At 48.5% G+C, this 19,078-nt stretch overlaps 1 long non-coding RNA gene across 1 annotated transcript in view; it reads right to left on the reverse strand.

Moving 5' to 3' along the window:
- Positions 1–16,853: 16,853 nt before the first annotated feature.
- The window catches only part of LOC116540670, an 8,542-nt gene continuing 6,317 nt past the window's right edge, over positions 16,854–19,078 (reverse strand). Inside the window, exon 3 of the long non-coding RNA XR_004264539.1 lies at positions 16,854–16,864. This is a non-coding gene — a long non-coding RNA (uncharacterized LOC116540670). The remainder of the gene's footprint in view (positions 16,865–19,078) is intronic.

Below are 19,078 nucleotides of genomic sequence, written 5' to 3' on the forward strand. Positions count from 1 at the left end.
CACATGAGGCAGAGAATTTGAGACCAGCCTGTCCAACATGGCAAAACCCCATCTCTGCTAAAAATATCAGAATTAGCCTGGTGTAATGGTGCATGTTTGTAATCCCAGCCACTGGCACATCTGTAATCCCAGCTGAGGTACAAGAATTACTTGAACCCAGGAGGCAGGGGCTGCAGTGAGCTGAAATCGTGCCACTGCACTCCAGCCTGGGCAACAGATTGAGACTCTGTCTCAAAAACAAAAACAAAAAAAACCAGACAGCCATATTACAAGAAAAGAAAACTACAAACCAACATCTCTCATGAACTTAGACACCAAAATCCTCAACAAAATATTAGGAAACTGAATCCAGCAATGTATAAAAATAATTACACACCATGACCAAGTGTGACTTATTCCAAGTATACAAGATTGGTCCAATATTTAAAGAACAATCAATGTAATTAACCACATAAACAGGCTAAAGAAAAGTAAAATCATATGATCATGACAACTGATACCAAAAAAAGCATCTGAAAAAAATCTAACACCCATTCTCAGAAAACTGGGAATAAAGGAGAACTTTCTCATCTTGATAAAGAACATCTGTAAAAAGCCTGTAGGTAACATCATACTTAACAGTGAAGACTGAATGCTTTCACTGTAAGACCAGGAACAAGGTAAGAACTTCAGAGGCTGGGTGCGGTGGCTCACCCCTGTAATCCTAGCACTTTGGGAGGCTAAGGCAGGCAGATCACTTGAGATCAGGAGTTTGAAACCAGCGTGGCCAACATGGTGAAATCCTGACTATACCAAAAATACAAAAAATTAGCCAGGCGTGGTGGCACACGCCTGTAATCCCAGCTACTCGAAAGGCCGAGGCAGGAGAATCAATCACTTGAGTCCAGGAGGTGGAGGTTGCAGTGACCAAGATTGCACCACCGCACTCCAGCCTGGGTGACAGAGCAAGACTCTGTCTCAAAAAATATATATATGTGCATATATATTTTTATATATGTAGATATAGCTAGTACTATATATATACTATATATATAGCACTAGAATACATAGTACTAGAATATATATATAGTGTGTGCATTTGTGTATATATATATATTAAAAAAACTAGAATTAGCCACTGCAATTAAAGAAGAAAAATAAATAAAAGAAAATAGATTGAGAAGGAAAGAATCAAACTGTTCCTATTGGAAATGACACGACTCTCTCTATATAGAAAATCACAAGCAATATATTTTTAAAATCCTCTGAATAAAAAGTGAGTCTAGCAAGGCAACAAAACGCAAGATCAACTAACAAAAATCAACTACATTTTTATACACTAACAATGAACATGTGGAAAATGAAGACAAAACACAATACCATTTATAATAGTTCCACAGAAAATAAAATACTTAGGGATAGCTCTGGCAAATCATGTTCAGGATATATCTCGAAATATTTAAAATGCTAATGGAAGGAAGCCACGAAGATCTATGAAAAGACATACTATCAACATAGCAAATATAGGTTCGATGTAACTCCTGTCAAAATTCCAGCAAGTGTTTTGTAGACATATACAAGCTCATTCTAAAATTTATATGGAAAGGCATGGGAGCTAGGATAGCTAAAACAATTTTGAAAATGAAGAATGAAGTAGAAGGGATCACTCTACCCACTGTCAAGGATTACAACGGTAATCAAGACAGTGTGGAATTAGAGACAGATGGACATATGGATCAAAGAACCGGAATAGAGAATCCAGACGCAGACCCCCACCAATGCATGTGCCCAACTGGTTATTGACAAAGGTGCAAAATAAAATCCATGGAGGAGGGAACGAATGAATCATGTCAACAAATGATGCTGAAGTAATTGAACATCTATAGGCCAAAAAAAGTGACAAATAAAAAAACAGTAACAACACCAAATGCAGAGAAACTGGTCTGCTCATACATTGCTGGCGGGAAATATCAAATGGTACAACCATATTGAAAACAGTTTGTCAGTTTCTTATAGTATGAAACATGCAAGACCCAGCAATTTTACTATTGGGTATTTATCCCAGATAAACGTAATTTTGTGTTCACGCAAGAGCACATGCATGAATGTTTATAACAGCATGTCAAGTGGGAAAAGCAAGCCTAAGAAGCCACATACGATATTATTCCACTTATATAACATGCTTGAAACGACAAAACTGTAGATACGGAGCCGAGATGGGTGGTTGCCATGAATCAGTGATGAGGGGTGGAGGGAGTAAGGTGAGCGTGGCCACCCACAGCCCGCAGGCGGGATTCTATTCAATTACCGGAGGTGTCGCATCTTGACTGTGTCGACGGCGATATCCAGATTATGAATTGCGCCGTAGTATGGCAGGTGGTCACCACTGGGAAAACTGTACAAAGGCTACATTGGATCTTTTTGCATTTTTCTTAAAACTGCATGTGGATCCGTAGTTATCTCAAAATGAAATATTCATTTTAAACGTCTTTCAAATAAAAAATGATTGCTACATATATGCACCTTAATTCGCTCCAACTCACAATTTTAAAAAGCCAGTTCATGATGTGTTCCTTAGCTTTTTTCCGAAGTTTGTGTTCACAAAGATAGTCTAACAGGTACTTGCTTTTTAGAGGAATTTCAGAGACTGATCTTGTTTCCAACTACCTGCTTGTTTTCTCTAATGCGCTTTGACTCATCTTCCTTTGTCTATGTCACAGGTAGGTAGAGTTGAAGAGAAAATGTGTTTCTGAGTGCCTTTGTTCACCTTGTCTCTAGTCATTCTGACGAGCAGTAAGTTACTCTCAAGAAGAACATCGACTTCTGAACTGCTTTACTCTAATATCGCTTCTTTCCACAATTGCTGCTTTTTAGATTCACCTTTGTCTATAAAATTGCCCATAACTGTCCTTTAGAGCAATTTATTCCTCACCTCTAGCATTTAATTCAGGATCATAGCTTGCATTTACCCAGCTGCCAGGTCTATTGAGTTTTCTTTAGTTTGGAACAGTCCTTACCCTTTTTCATGCTATCGATATTTTTAAAGAGTATTTTGGGATTGGGGCCACCGTTTTGCAGAATATTCCTCAGTTTGGGTTTGTCTGATTGTTTCCTTATGATTCAGATGGTGCCTTTATTGGCAGGAATACAATGGAAATCGTGTGTCTCCAGGCTCAGGAGGCAAACAATAGTTTGTCCTGTAACTAGCGACATTAGCTGATCACTTGGCTAAGGTAGCTTCTCCCAGGTTTTTTCACTTTAAAAGTATGTTTCTTCCCTTTGTTATTTGCGGGGTCTTTTTGTTTTGTTTTGTTTGTTTTTTCAAGAGTGGGTCTTTCTCTGTTGGCCAGGCTGGAGTGCAGAGGGCAGTCCCAGCTCACTGCAGCCTTGACCCCCAAGCACAAGCGACCCTCCCACCTCAGCCCCCCATGGGGCTGGGACTTCAGGCATGCACCACCACACCCAACTAATTTTTGTATTTTTTTGTGGAGATGGGGTTCCGCCATGTTGCCCAGGCTGGTCTCAAACTCCTGGGCTCAAGCGATCTGCCCACCTCGACCTCCCATAGTGTTGGGATTACAGGCATGAGCCAACATGCCCAGCCTGCTTATGCTATTTTTAATGTTCGAATAATCCATATAATGATTTTTATCTTACTGTACATGGATATATGTTACTATTATGAATTAGGAAACATTTTTTTGGACAGGATCTTGCTCTGCTGCCTGGGCTAGAGTGCATTGGTGCAATCACAGCTGACTGCAGCCTCAGCGATCCTCCCACCTCAGCCTTGTAAGTAGCTATGACTATAGGTATGTGCCCCTGTGCCTGGCTAATTTAAAAAAAAACTTGCAGAGACAGGATCTTGCCATGTTGCCCAGGCGAGTCTCGAACTCTTGGCCTCAAGCAATTTCCCCATCTCAGCCACCCAAACTGCTGGAATTACAGCTGCGAGTTGCAGCACCGAGCCTGAATTCTTAACTGAAAATGTTGCATAGACCCACCAAAAAAAAATAGTTTATTAATTAATATGTAAATATTTTTATAATATACATAATTTAAAACATGTCCTGACACTCTCTTAAAGTGTCTCCATTTGGACACTTGAGGCTAGTGCCTGCGAATTCATTGCAAAATTGCCCTTGAGGTTGTTGAAGTCTGACACTCAGGCAGAGATGACAGGCTTGGCTCCAGCGCAGCCTTCAGCCCTGTTTTCAGTCCTCCCCCACCACCGCCTCCTTCCCCTACATGCTCAACCCAACAGATACATGCCATGAATGAGCAAGGGCGTGCCCTGCCAACAGGCAAAAGACCAGAACCAACAAATATCTGGAGGGCTTTGGGTTCTTCTGAGCGGACTCGTCACCACCTCCCGTTTCTCTTCCCCTGTCCGTCCTCCCTCCGCCTTGCCTTAAACAACTTCATTCCACGGGTGAGGACGCTGAGCTCCAGAAGGGGCAGAGGCTGAACCGTCGCCATAGTCAAGATCACCACAGAGCCAGACTCAACCCATCCTTCTGATTTCAGGGGGGCCCTGTCCTGGGGTAGAGGATTCACCTGCCCTGGCTTCCAGCAGACTGCTCACTCCAGCCTGCAGGACCCAGCCATGCAGCTCCTGCCCCAGCCTCCAGGAAGGGCCGCAGGGCATGGCCTGTGGTTCCCTGCCTGCTACAACCTGCAGCTCAGCGCCCTGTGCCAGGGGTGAAGCGCTCGCAAACAACTGCTCTGGCCACCAATCCCCACCCCAACCCTCAAAGCAAAGCCTCCACCCTCCCTGCTCCTCAACAATCCATTTCTTCCTGGTTCCTCCTCCAGGAGCCTGGTTAGAGGCGTCTGAAAGGCAGCCCGTTCCTCCTGGGCAACCTCCCTATCCCGCTCTGGAAGACAAAGAGACTGCTGTCTCCTCCCTGGCAGTAAGGAGCACCCAACCCTTGGGAACTAGGCTCCTGGAAGGTAGGTTTGCCTGCCATCCCTTCCCAATGGGTCTTTGGTAGAAAGAAGCCACTCCTCCTGTGACGCACCTGAATCACTCCCGCTGCTTCCAGCCAGTTCCCTCTGGCTCCGTGGAAAAGGCGTTATGCAGCTCCAGGCTTTGCATGCAGTGATGTGCTAGTGCTGGTCTGGACACCTGCTCTTCAAGATTGAATGTGTGCCCATTGTCCAGTGCAGATAACCCAGACCCCAGCCTGTAGCCGTGAGAGGCGGACGGAAGTTGGCTCCTCTCCAACACGGCACCGCACTGCATGCCTCACCAGGGCAGAGACGGCGGCATCCAGGTGCTGAGGGGCCCCTGACACGGACACAGAGTTCTCCATCTTCCAGGGCAGCAGGATTTTGTGCAGCTCTAAATCCATCTGTGACTTATGCAATAGTTCTCTGTTAACCAGACCTTGGCTTACCCAGAACATGCTCTGCCCTGGCTTCCGCAGCCAGCAGGGAAAGCCTTCTGTGGGAGTCAGGGACCTGGGGATGCTCCTGGGTCCCCAGACCTCCAGAGAGACCATCAGAAGTGGGAAAAGAGCCTGCGGCTCCAGCCCAGCCCCTCTGTGTGGTGTGTGACTTGGGGTGCTTTGGGCTTCAGCTTCCTCAGAGATGGGCAGCCGGTCTCCCAGGCTGTCCAGCTCAGGGGCTGCCTCTTGTTTCTAACAGGGTGTCATCTGTTGGCCCCCCAAGACATCCCCTGCTCTGCCCTCTGCCTCCACAGAAAAAGGGCTGGGAGGTTAAACCATCCTCCAAACCATCAGGGGCTTGAGGGTCCCAGCCCTTCCCCACAAGCGTAGGCATCTTGCAATTCCAGAAGGGGACGATCCTCCTCAGTCCTGGGGCCTCTCCCAGCCTCAACTTCTTCAACCATATAATGGGCACACGCTTACACCCAACAGGGCCCAGGGCATACCCCAGACGCTCCTTAATACTTACCCAGTTCTGCTCTCTGCCCAGCAGGTCACTGCTCTGCCCACCCTGTGCTTCTTTTCATGCCACAGGGAAACTGGACCAGCCGCCCCTTCTCATGGGGAACTCCTGCACTCCCACTACGAGGAGTGACGACCCAGCCGCAGACATTGTCCACGGAGGCCTGGTCCAGCAGGAAGCGTGCACACCTTCCTCTGAGCCAAAAAGAGGGTACGACTGATAGCACCTGAATAAATAGCAAGTTCTGCCTTTACCCCAGATAAGCAGGGAGGTTTTGCCCAGTATAAGGAACAAACCCTGGGTCCGCTTCATGCTGTTATCTGCAGCCCCAGCCTCGTCTCTTATTTCATGACGAGAACCCGGGGTCTTGACAGCTCTGGGCTCACTACATCTCCTGGAGAGGCCTGTGCCTGTTTGTGGAAACCAATTGATTGGTTCTCATTATCAATCTCACAAAAGCCCAGTCCCTTTCTGGCCTGTCCCTGGAGCTCTGTTCTCATGCCTGGCCTGAGATCACACCCTGACCCTGACCCACACACAGCCCTGGTCTTGTAGAGGCTCCAAAAACAGTCTGAACCGGGTGAGATGGAAGAATCTACACCGCACCGTTCCGCTGCTGCTAGAGCTCCTCTCTCCACTACTGGCCTTGAGGAAGTGAGCAACCAACCACGCCAGGGGACCTCCCAGGGCAAGGGGCTCGGGCAGCCTCCAGCTAACAGCTGCAAGGACCCCCAGCAGCCAGTAAGAAAGCAAGGTCCTCATCCTACAGCCGCGAGAAACAATTCTGTCAACAACCACGTGGGCTTGGAAGCGTGACCCTCCCCAGCTGAGCCTCAGGTCAGACCACAGCCTTGACTGATACCTGGATTGCAGCCTCATGAGACTGAATTACAGGATCCAGCTGAACCGTGCTCACACTCCTGATCACGGAGGCTGTGAGGGAGTAAATGCTCGTTGTTTTAAGCTGCTAAGTGTGTGGTCATTTGCCACACCACAGATAACTAATACAGAGCTGTACCGGGAAGTCTCCACAGCACTTCAGGCCATTAAGATAGTTAACGGTGGTCAAAATGTAAGGCAGCCGTAGTGGCAGGGTAGTGTGAAATAGATGACAACAGCCACGTTTTCCTCAGCACTTCCACGTGCCATGCACGGTGCTCCATGCTTCCCGCGTGCAAACTCATCTAATCCTCACCAGGATTAGGGTCCGAGTCCACATTTGACAGACAAGGAAGCCGAGGTGCAGGGACGTTAAACACCTTGCCCAAGGTCACGCAAGAACCCTGTGTTCATCGCCCCCATTCTAAAGCACTTTGCCAAACCCCCTGAAGAGTGGGGGAGCTGGGACGTCAGTCTGAGAAATTTTGTTCTTCAGCCAATGGGAGCCCTTGAAAGTGGGGAACAGGAGGGTGGCACAGCCAATGTGTGTTTCGGAAAACTCTCCGGCAGGGCAGCAAGGAAGGCAGGGAGCCAGGCTGTGGGGAGACTTGGAGGCTGTGGGAGCCTGCAGAGGATGGAGAAGTCAGGGGGTCGACCCAGAGTGAGGCACGTGGGGACGGACTGGAAGCAGGGGACCACGGGGCAGAACTGAGATGCCGACCAAAACCACCACGTCAGCAAGCATCTCCGGGGTCAGAGCTGGATTAAAGCGAGCTTGCCACTTCCCCACTTCTGCTCAGCAGCTCCTTCTTCCAGGGTGTGGTAGGGTTCAGGGAAGCTGTGCCCCGGTTAGGCTCTGCCCAGCTGACTGGTATACTCAAATGTTCTTCCCTCCTTCTCCAAAGGCTCCTGGAAAGTGCACTTGAGGGTGCATGTTATTGCCTGGCACTCAGAGGCCAGGCACACATAGCTGAAGCCACCATGGGAGTCAGAGCCTGGCTCTCCAGGGCAGAGCACCCACTATGTCTTGAGGCTCAGGTTTGCCCAGGATTCTACTGAGCCCCTCTCTGCAGCTTCCGCAGCCGCCACCAGAAATGAAACAAAACCAGTCATTGACAGGAATGAGCCAGGCTTAGGGCAAATGCAAACTAATTTTGCAATTAGTTTTTTAATCTGGTGATTTACAAACCTCTAAGACATCCGGAGCTCTGAGGCTCAAAGGAGCTGATCCCATGTGAGCTCATGAGGGTGGTGGCTTCTAACTGGAGCGCCTGGCAGCTGGCACTGCTGGGTTGAGCTGCCCTGAAGCCCAGACGACACTGGTGGCTGGACCTGCTCTCCTGGTGGCCTACATGGGAGGAGGAAGTGCCTGAGGGCTCAGTGGGGTGGAGCTGGGCCCAGCCTGCCAGCCTGTTGAAGGTTCCTCTCCTGGTTCTGGACGGCCTCCGCCCTTGCGGTCCTGTCCCCCCTGGACTCTCAAGCAGCAGCTCCTTTGCTTTTCCCGTGCCTTCTGCCAGGATGCCCTCGCTCTCCTCCGCCACCCTGCAAATCCCAGTGGACTCTCAGAAGCCAGCATCTCCCTGACCTTTTGCAGAACCCTGGCAGGGACGCTGCCTCCCTTCTCTAAGGCTCCCCAGCGGTCTTGCTCTGGTGGCCCTGACAGCATTTCGCCTCCCATAAAAGGCTTTCTCAGAGCAGTCTTATTTCTTCCTTGTCTGAGTCACGTAGGACTGAGGCTCAGTCCGGTTCGTCTTTGCACTGTTCCCCATCCAGCCCACGCAGCTCCATTCAGCGGACCCCCAAAAACAGGCATGAGAGCGCTACTGGTGGGGAAAGCATCCCTGCAGGAAGCCAGCGCACAGGAGCGCATTTTAACAAGTTAGCAGAGGCGTTCTCTCCTTCCCCTCAAACAACCTGTGGACCTGGATATGTCGCCCGGGGAGGAGAGGGTGGAGTGGATGGTGCCCTGCCTGCATCCCTTCCGCGTTCGCCTCCCCCAGCAAAAGACGCCTGTAACTTTTTTACCGCAGGTACCTGCAGTTACCTAGCTGAGGGCTTTTTTGGCCACAGGACATGCAGGGACTCAAACTATGGGAGCTGATGGAGAGATGCCCCAGCTTCCTCAACCTGCAGATGGGGCTAGCCTGACTCTGAGGTGTGTCCCACGCAGCCTTGCAGAGCTGGAGTCCCGGCACCCATGGTGGTGACCTGCTCACTAGCCACCCTGCATTGGCTGCCTTTTCTCTTCTGTCCCACGTCCTCACTTCCCTTGGGTGCTTCCTAGGATCAATCACCTCCCAAATAAATTGCCTGCTCAAATTCTGCTCTTGGGGTCTATTTCTGAAAGAATTCAAAAGGAGGCAAGGAACACCTATGAGCCCCCCTGGCACATAGATGATGCCAGAGGTCTCTGAGGAAACTCTCAAAACTGAGCAGGACGTGTTGACAACAGAAAAAGTTCATGAAACTCAAGAGCAAAGCCACCAGGGCCCACCCCACAGACAGAGCCTCAGCAGGGGCAGAAAAAGCCAAAGAGGAAATGGGCACATGGGGTGGCCCAGGAAGAGACTCTGTCTCCTGGAGCCCTGGCTCCCTGGGCATAGCCAGAAGCCTCCGTTTTCTGATCCCACAATTACAGCAGGAAAACAGCAGAGAACCTCCAGGACTGAACCACTATGGAAACCCCTTAATAGCTGGACTCACATCAACCCCCAGAGCATTGACTCAATGCCACCCCCCAAAAAGGCAATAAGCCTAGAAAGTTTAGTTTAGGGATTTTGTTTTCTGTCATTGTAGTAGAGCAGGGGCCCAGAATCAGAAACAATTTGGGTTATGAGCATAAAGCAGTTTCTTACACACCTGAGTTTAAGGATGCAGCAGGAACTGCTGAACTAGCATGCCTTCCTCCTTCCTTCTTCCTGGTTCAGATCACTTGAGGTCAGGAGTTCAAGACCAGCCTGGCCAACATGATGAAACCCTGTCTCTGCTAAAAATACAAAAATTAGCAAGGCATGGTGACGTACACCTGTAATCCCAGCTGCTCAGGGGTCTGAGACAAGAGAATCACTTGAACCTAGGAGGCAGAGGTTGCAGTGAGCCAAGATTGTGCCACTGCATTCCAGCCTGGGTGACAGAGTGAAACTCCATCCCAAAAAAATGAAAAAAAAACCTCTGGAATACAGCAAAAGCGGTGCTGAGAGGAAAGTTTATGGCATGAAATGCCTACAACAAAAAGTCTGAAAGAGTGCAAATAGACAGTCTAAGGTCACGACTCAAGGAGCTAGAGAAATAAGAACAAAACAAACCCAAACTCAGCAGAAGAAAAGAAAAAACAAAGATCGAAACAAAACTAAATGAAACTGAAACAACAAAAAGATAAATGAAACACAAAAAGCTGGTTCCTTGAAAAGATCAAATTGATAGACCATTAGCGAGATTAGCCGAGAAAAGAAGAGATAAGCTCAATTAGACATGAAACGGGAGATATTTCAACTGATACCACAGAAATATGAAAGATCATTCAAGCCTACAATGGACACCTTTATGCACACAAACTAGAAAATCTAGAGGAGATGGATAAATTCCTGGAAACATACAACCCTCCTAGATTAAATCAGGAAGAAATAGAAACTCTGAATAGATCAATAACAAGTAACAAGATTGAAACAGTAATTTTAAAATTGCCAACAACAACCAAAAAAAATCCAGGACCATATGGACTCACAGCTGAATTCTATCAGACATTCAAAGAAGAATTGGTACCACTCTTACTGAAACTACTCCAAAAGATGGAGAAAGAGGGAATCCTCCCTAAATCAATCTATGAAACCAGTATCACCTAATACTAAAACCAGGAAAAGACATAGCAAAAAAAAAAGAAAACTACAGATCAATATCCCTGATTAACATAGATGCGAAAATTCTCAACAAAATACTAGCTAACTGAATCCAACAGTGTGTGGAAAAACGTAATCTACCATGATCAAGTGGGTTACACACCACAGATGCAGAGTTGATTTAACATATGCAAGTTGATAAAAGGGATACACCACATAAACAGATTCAAAACAAAAATCATATTATCTCAATAGATGCAGAAAAAGCATTTGACAAAATTCAGCATCCCTTTATGATTAAAACCCTCAGCAAAACTGGCACAGAAAGGACATACCTCAAGGTAATAAAAGCCATCTATGACAAACCCACAATCAACATTATACTAAACAGGGAAAAGTTGAAAGCATTCCCCCTGAGAATAGTAACAAGGCAAGAATACCCACTTTCACCAATTCTATTCAAAACAGTATTGGAAGTCCTAGCCAGAGCAATCAGAAAAAAAAAAGAAGTAAAAGGCATTCAAAGCAGTAAAGAGGAAGTTAAACTGTCACTGTTCACCAATGATATGATCATATTCCTAGAAAACCCTAAAAACTGATTCAAAAAGCTCCTAGATCTGATAAATGAATTCAGTAAAGTTTTGGGATACAAATTGATGTTCACAAATCAATAGCACTGCTCTACCCCAACAATGATCAAGCTGAGGAGCAAATCAAGAACTCAATCCCTTTTACGACAGCTACAAAAATAAAAATAAAATACGTAGAGATATACCCAACCAGGGAACTTAAATATCTCTACAAGGAAAACCACAAAACACTGCTGAAAGAAATCATCAATGATGCAAACAAATGAAAATATATCTAATGCTCACGGATGGAGGGAATCAATATTGTGAAAATGACCACACTGCCAAAAGTAATTTACTGATTCAGTGCAATTCCCATCAAAATACCATCATTATTCTTTACAGAACTAGAAAAAAAATCCTAAAATCCATATGGAACCAAGAAAGACTGCACATAGCCAAAGCAAAACTAAGCAGAAAGACCAAATCTGAAGACTTCATATTACCCAACTTCAAACTATACTACAAGGCTATAGTTATCAAAACAGCATTTAATATTGGTATAAATATAGGCAAGTAGGCCAATGAAACAGAATAGATAACCCAGAAATAAAGCCAAATACTGACAGCCGACTGATCTTCAACAAAGCAAACAAAACATAAAGTGGAGAAAGGACACCCTATTCAACAAACAATACTGGGATAATGGACAAGCCACAGGTAGAAGAATGAAACTGGATTCTCATCTCTCACATTATATGAAAATCAACTCAAGATGGATCAAAGTCTTAAATCTTAGACCTGAAACCTAAAAATTCTGGAAGATAACATCATAAAAACTCTTCTGAACGTTGGCTTAGGCAAAGTGTTCATGACCAAGAACCCAAAAGCAAATGCAACAAAAACAAATAGATGGAACGTAATTAAATCAAAAAGCTTCTGCACAGCAAAAGAAATAATCGGCGAAGTAAACAGACAACCCACAGAGTGGGAGAAAATATTCACAAACTGTGCATCCCACAAAGGACTAATATCCAGAATCTACAAGAAACCCAAACAAATCAGCAAGAAAAAAACAAATAATCCCATCAAAAAAATGGGCAAAGGACATGTATAGACAATTCTCAAAAGAAGATATACAAATGGCCAATAAACATATGGAAAAAATCCTCCACATCACTAATTATCAGGGAAATGCAAATCGAAACCACAATGAGATACCACCTTATTCCTACAAAAATAACCATAATTTTAAAATTAAAAAAAAGTAGGTCCGGGTGTTGTGGGTGGCTCACGCCTGTAATCTGAGCACTTTGGGAGGCTGAGGTGGGTGGATCACCTGAGGTCAGGAGTTTAAGACCAGCCTGGCCAACATGGTGAAACCCTGTCTCTAAAAAATACAAAAAAATTAGCTGGGTGTAGTGGCAGGCGCCTGTAATCTCAGCTACTCGGGGGGCTGAGGCAGGAGAATCACTTGAACCCAGGAGGAGGAGGTTGCGATGAGCCGAGATCACAACACTGCACTCTAGCCTGGGCAACAAGAGTGAAACTTCGTCTCAAAAAAAAAAAAAAGAAAAAGTTGGAGTGGATGTGGTGAAAAGGGAACACTTTTATGCTGTTGGTGGGAATGTAAACTAGTACAACCACCATGGAAAACAGTCTGAAGATTCCTTAAAGAACTAAAAGTAGAATTACCGTTTGATCCAACAATCCCACTACTGGGTATCTACCCAGAGGAAAAGAAGTCACTATATGAAAAAGACGCTTGTTAAGGTGACAGGTGCACCAAAATCTCAAAAATTACTACTAAAAAATTTATTCTTGTAGCAAAAAAACAACCTATTCCCCAAAACTATTGAAAAAAGAAGTAACTAAAACATAGCCCTAATGAGGGGCCACAGGCTTCAAAGCAAGGTCATGGCAGTAAGAAGCTTCAAACGCCTGCTGTGGTCAGACCCCGGTGAAAGAGGGAAGCAATGGCCACCAGGCAGGAGGTCCTCATTCAATCCTTGCTGAGGAGGAAATCTTAGAAGCCAGTGTTCTAGGGCAGGGGCTGGCACAGACTGCCCAGAAAAGAACTTCATCTTGTCGTCTTTCTACTTATTGTTTTAATTCGTATTTATGGATTCAACCTCTGAACTTCTCCACTGTGCCCAGTAAGGAACTGGCAGGGTGGAGTAGAAACAAGGGTCTGATGGTCACCAGACTTAGCTCCTCAAATTGGGATTTTGGGTGGTGGCCAGGGACCCACAGAGCAACCCTCGATTTCCCAGCAGGGGTCTGGGAGTGATAGAGTCGCATTCCAGAACTTTCCTGGAGATGGACCAGGTTGGGCTGCCCCTGAAACTGGTAAGGCAGGGCGGTGAAGTGACTCCCAGGCACGAGCTGAAATGAACCCCAGCACCTGCCCTGGGAGTCAGTGGCTGACAGGACTTTAAGCTTCACAGCCCGGACCCCCGTCCTCAGGAACTTTGGGTAGGGGCAGGGCAGACAAAATTGGCAAACTCTATGAGAGATGCCAGGATGGTTCCCAGTCTGACCTCTCCTTCTTCCAGGGTGTAGCAGACATCTGAGGCCCTCCTGCGATCACAGCGGCAGCTGCAGGGCAGCTCAGCACTGGCCCTCAGCATCCCACCTCTAGAACCATAGGTCTCCCGCTTTGCCTTCTCAGGGCTGTTTTTAAAAGCCACAGAGTCAGCCGGGGGATGGTGGGGGCTGCAGCCAGGAAGTGCAGGGGAGTTAATTCCCCAGAGTGGGACCCACAGATAAATGCCCCAGCTTCCCTCTCACTCTGGGAGGTTTCTAAGGTTCTTGCTGAGCCGGGCCCCATCTTCTGAAGCAAAGACCTTGATGCCACTCCCCGCTCCCTTCCTCCTGCCCACTGGGGTCACTTCCGAAATAAACTACGTGGAAAGTCCTTTGCTCCAGGTTCTGCTTCGAGGGAGACCCAACTGAGACACGTAGCAATAGAAGTTTGAGCTGGGCACATGACTGCCTCTGACAAAGGCTCTATCACCCAGTTGTGTGCTTTAGCCATGGGTAAGTTTTGGCCAATGGGATGTGAAAAGAGGTGACTGTGCAACCTCCAAATCACCCGGTTGCTGGGAAGGAGAGCGCCGTCCTCCCCTCGGCCTCTTCCCGCAGCCTGGAGAGCCCCAGCAGTGCGGAACCCGGCCTCGACCTCCGGATGTGCACAGGCTCGTGCCGCCTCCTCCTGCGTTCAACCAACGGCGGCCTCTGTGATCAGTAGAATATGGCAGAAGTGACAACGTATGGCTCCCACGGATAGTCGTAAAAGGTACTCTACCTTCCCTCTCCGTCCGTTGGGTCCCTCACTCTGGAGACCCAGCTACCATGACACAAGGACACTCAAGTAGCACTGTGGAAAGGTCTAGGTGAGCAGGAACCAAGGCCTCCTGCCCATAGCCATGTGGGAGGGAAGATGGCTGGAAATGGATCCTACGCAAACAAACCTTTAGCTGACTGCAGCCCGCGCTGACACCTGACCGCAGGTGTCAGGTGTCAAGCCCAAACCGTCCAACCAAGTTTCTTACAAATTCCTGATCCACAGAAACGTCAGACATAATAAATGATCTATTTAAGCCCCTAAGATTTAGGTTAATTTGTCATCTAACACTAAATAACTGCTGTGGATTGAATTGTGGCTCTTCCATCGAAAATTTACCTGTTGAAGTCTAACTCTTAGTACCTCAAAATGTAGCATTATTTGAAGTAAACGTCTTTACAGGGGTAATCCAGTTAAAATAAACTTACTAGGGTGGGCCCTAAACCAATATGACAGATGTCGTCATACAAAGGGAAATCTGGACACCAGCCGCAGACGGAGAACGCCATGTGAAGATGAAGGCAGAGCGCCAAACACTGCCGGCAACGACCAGAAGCTGGAGGAGAGGCAGGGATCCTCACATCCTTAGAAACCCACGTACTGACACCCTGTCCTCGGCCTTCTGGCCCCAGAACTGCAAGCAAATGAGTTTCTGCTGTTGTTTAAGCCACAAGCTTACGGAACGTGGCTGTGACAGCCAGAACAAACCAGCACAACAACTGATACAACAACGTCCAGGCGACAGTGGAGCAGAAAGACCGAAGCGCTCTGGGCCTTTCCCGTCACAGCAAGAGCTCCACACCAACGCCGGCTTCTCTGTGAAAGAGACATCCATCTCTGTCTTATTCAAGCCACTGCTCTTCCCATCTCTAGCTCACACCGCTGAAGCTCTATCCTCACAAATACAGCCTAAGACTTCCTCTCGACATGTGCTCTCCTGACAGATTTCACATGGAAATGAATCCCCAGAATAAAGAAGTAAATGGGGATCAAGGCTGCCATCAAGACTGTGAAGGCTGTGTTCCTTCCGCACAGACACCCGGCGTTTCTTCCAGATGGAAAGCAGGTGGGGCGGGGTGGAAGAGGATGCAGGAAGCCCTCTCAGTGAAGGAGCAGCACATCCTGGCACGGCTAACGGGGCCTGGGGGCCACGCTGGCTCTACTCGCTCTATGGAGACTCAGCAGAACATCTCTCTAAAGAAAAAGAAAGGGCACCAGGTCCAGAAGAGACTGCCCCAGCAGGAGCACAGGCCCACACAAAGATTCAAAAGAAGTGCCTCTTTCTGTCCTAGGCCAAAACAAGCCGCAGGTGCACCCACTCCTCCCCAAGGTGGCCTCTTTCCCTTTGCTGCCCCTGAACAGCTTGAGGACGGGGGGCTGGAGCAGGGCCTTGCAGCATTCGAATCATTTCTGTTTCACTTGACATAAAGCCAGCATGTACTGTTCTCAGCAAAGAGGAGATTTAGATGTCAGGAACGGGAAAGTTCACAGGGCTTCAGGTGCAACTGATTCAGGAACTCAAACTATGTCATCAGAAATCTGTCTCTATCGCGCAGATCTGATTTCCTTGTGTTTGCTCAAATCTCAGGCAGGTAAATGTGTCACAGCAGCAGCAAGCTTGCGTTTTCGCAGCAGAAAAGCAAGCTTCTTTCCCAAACTTCCAGCAAAAGCCCCAGGGCTGATGCTCACTGGCCCAGTTTGGGGCGTGTGACCATCGGCCAGGCCTGCATCAAGTGCTCACCACTGGAGCCAGAGCAGAGGAGGAGTCCCACCCAACCACAGAACCACGTGGTCAAGAGCAAGGGAGCTGTGGCTTCCACCCATCAGAAGGGCACGGATGGTGGATGAACTCTGTGTGGTGTGTCTTCACACTGACATCAGGAGGGTAAGGGCTCACTGCAACCTTCGCCTCCCGGGTTCAAGTGATTCTCCTGCCTCAGCCTCCCAAGTAGCTGGGACTACAGGCACGTGCCACCACGTCTGGCTAATTTTTGTATTTTTACTAGAGATGGGGTTTCAGCATGTTAGCCAGGATGGTCTCGATCTCTTGACCTCATGAGAGAGACGCCCAGCCAGACGTTGCTTTATTACGCACAGTTCTGTACTTTCTTACTGCTCTGCATGGCCCTCGGCTGGTGCCCAGTTCCCCTCAAATGTGGTCTTAGCTCCGGCAAGCCTTCTGTCTTCCACCTTCTCTCCACTCTCCCGCTGTGGGTTGCGCACACACACACACACACACACACACACACACACACACACACACAGTCTTCCACCACCAGTCCCAGACGCCTCCCCCTCCTCCATTCCCTTCAGAGCACAGTTCCCACAAGCCCTTCCTCCGTCTGCACCACCCGGAGAGGCTAAGCTCTGCCCACAGCCACCACTCACGCCCTGCCTCGTTCCTGCAGGAGATTCTGCTCTCCCCAATTAGCCTGGGAGCTCCCGGGGCAGGAGTTCAGCCTCCTCCTTGCTCCCTCCCCACCGCCAGTCCTCCCCCATGCAAGACAGAGGACAGACAGGCCTACCCCTGAAGAAGGGGATACATAATCTGAAAGTGAGGGTCACCACAAAGCAAAAGAAGCCAACGGCCAATTCAGGGTGGCTTCCCAGAGTGGCAGCAGGCGTCAAGGTTCACATGAGCTGCAGCAGAGCCGCTGACGCTGTCAGGGTCCCTGTCCTCGTCCCTCTGGGACCCATCTCAGGCAAGAAGAGGCCTCGGGCAGGCACAGCTGGCCAGTGACTCAGGCCTGGGCACCATCCAGAATAGGAGGAAGTGAGAGACGCCTGCGTAGCTGAGGCTGCTTTTACCCAGACCTGTGCAAACAGAGGCATGAGCTGGTCTGGCCAGCTCCTCCCCTTCCCCTCCCCTGGCACCTGGCCTGGAAGTCCCTTACCAAGTAGCCAGTGTACACTGGGTTGGGAGCCAGAGGGAAGGGATGGGTGGGCAGAGAAACGGCAGACGTAAGAACTGCTTCCAGGTACCCTAGACACACAACGCCTCGGAAGGCGACAAGTGCTCTGGAAAAGAGTGGGCAGAGTAAAGAGGTTCAGGAGTTGTGGGAAGGAAGCAGCAGTGTGAGGCGGGGACTGGCACTCCGGAGAGGGGTGGGGGGAGCGGGCAGAGGGAGCCGCCGCTACAGACCCAAAAGCAAGAAGGGTCTAGAAATAGATTTTCAAAATAGCAGGGAGGCTGGTCTGGTCTGGCTTCAGGGAGAGCAAAGCACAAGAAGAGAGGTGAAGGGACGCGATGGGGGTGTCATGCAGGGCGTGGTACGCAGTCAGAAGGAGCTGCAGGGTCTCCCTGATGTGGTACAATGTGTTCCCCGGTGAAGGGACGCGATGGGGTGTCATGCAGGGCGTGGTACGCAGTCAGAAGGAGCTGCAGCGTCTCCCTGATGTGGTAAAATGTTTCCTGATAGTCAGTCTGAGAACGTGCAGTAAACAACCCCACAGGGACACAGGCAGGACACTGACAGCAGGATGCCCGTGAGCGGAACCCACAACCCGGCGCTTCCAAAGACAGCCTGTGAGGGGGAGAGGCACAGGCAGAGAGCTGAGGGGCGTCTCCACATGTGTGAATCGAATTTCAGCAAACAACTGGTAAAAATAAATAATCAGTCAATCAAAGCACTTACAAGGCAAGGAATGAAAATTAAATAATGATTGGATATTTAATGCTATTAGGAGTTCTGGTATTTCTTAGGTGTGAAATGGTGTTGTGTGTAATGGTCTGTGGTTATTTTTAGAGTCCTTATCCTTTAGAGGTACACACTGAAATATTTACAGGTGACGTAATAGATTCGTGATTGGATTGGAAACGATCGTGGTTGAGGTAGAGGCACAGAGGAAACAGATTAAGTGGTGGGCACGTGGAGGATCATTATATTACTTTATCCACTTCATGTATTTTGAAGCTTTCTATCATCTTTCTTTCTTTTTGGGGAGGGGGCATGGAGTCTTCCTCTGTCCCCCAGGCCCCAGGCTGGAGTGCAGTGGCACAATCTCAGCTCACTGGAACCTCCACCTCCTGAGTTCAAGTGATTCTCCTGCCTCAGCCTCCCGAGTAGCTGGGACTACAGGCATGTACCACCATGCCTGGCTAATTTTTGTATTTTTTGTAGAGATGGGGGTTCACCATGTGGGCCAGGCTGGTCTCGAACTCCTGATCTCAAGCAATCCACTGGCCTTGGCCTCCCAAAGTGCTGGGATTACAAATGTCAGCTACCGGGCCCAGCCTGAAGTTCTTCTTAACAAACAAGGCTAGTACTCAATCCACATGCTGAGACTGGAGAGTGGGTGCCAGAGATTCTGAGGAAGCAGTTGTGGTGAGCAGGTGAGGGATGAGCTAAAGAGGACTTGAGACTGGAAGCAAAGGGTGGGAGAGGTCAGGGGTGCGCTTGCAGGAAAAGACCCCTTGCTCCTCTGGCTCCAGCATATGGCTCCCTCTTCCCTGCCCTTCCCCTCCTCCCCTCATTTTCTCTCCTCTCCCAACTCTCCGTCCTCTGCCCACCCTCCTCCCCCTCCCCGCCTTCCTCACCCCTCCTCCCCCTCCCCGC

Source organism: Sapajus apella, unplaced genomic scaffold (assembly GCF_009761245.1).
Source record: "Sapajus apella isolate SASKATOON/1434 unplaced genomic scaffold, GSC_monkey_1.0 scaffold143, whole genome shotgun sequence".
Taxonomy (NCBI): Eukaryota; Metazoa; Chordata; class Mammalia; order Primates; family Cebidae; genus Sapajus; species Sapajus apella.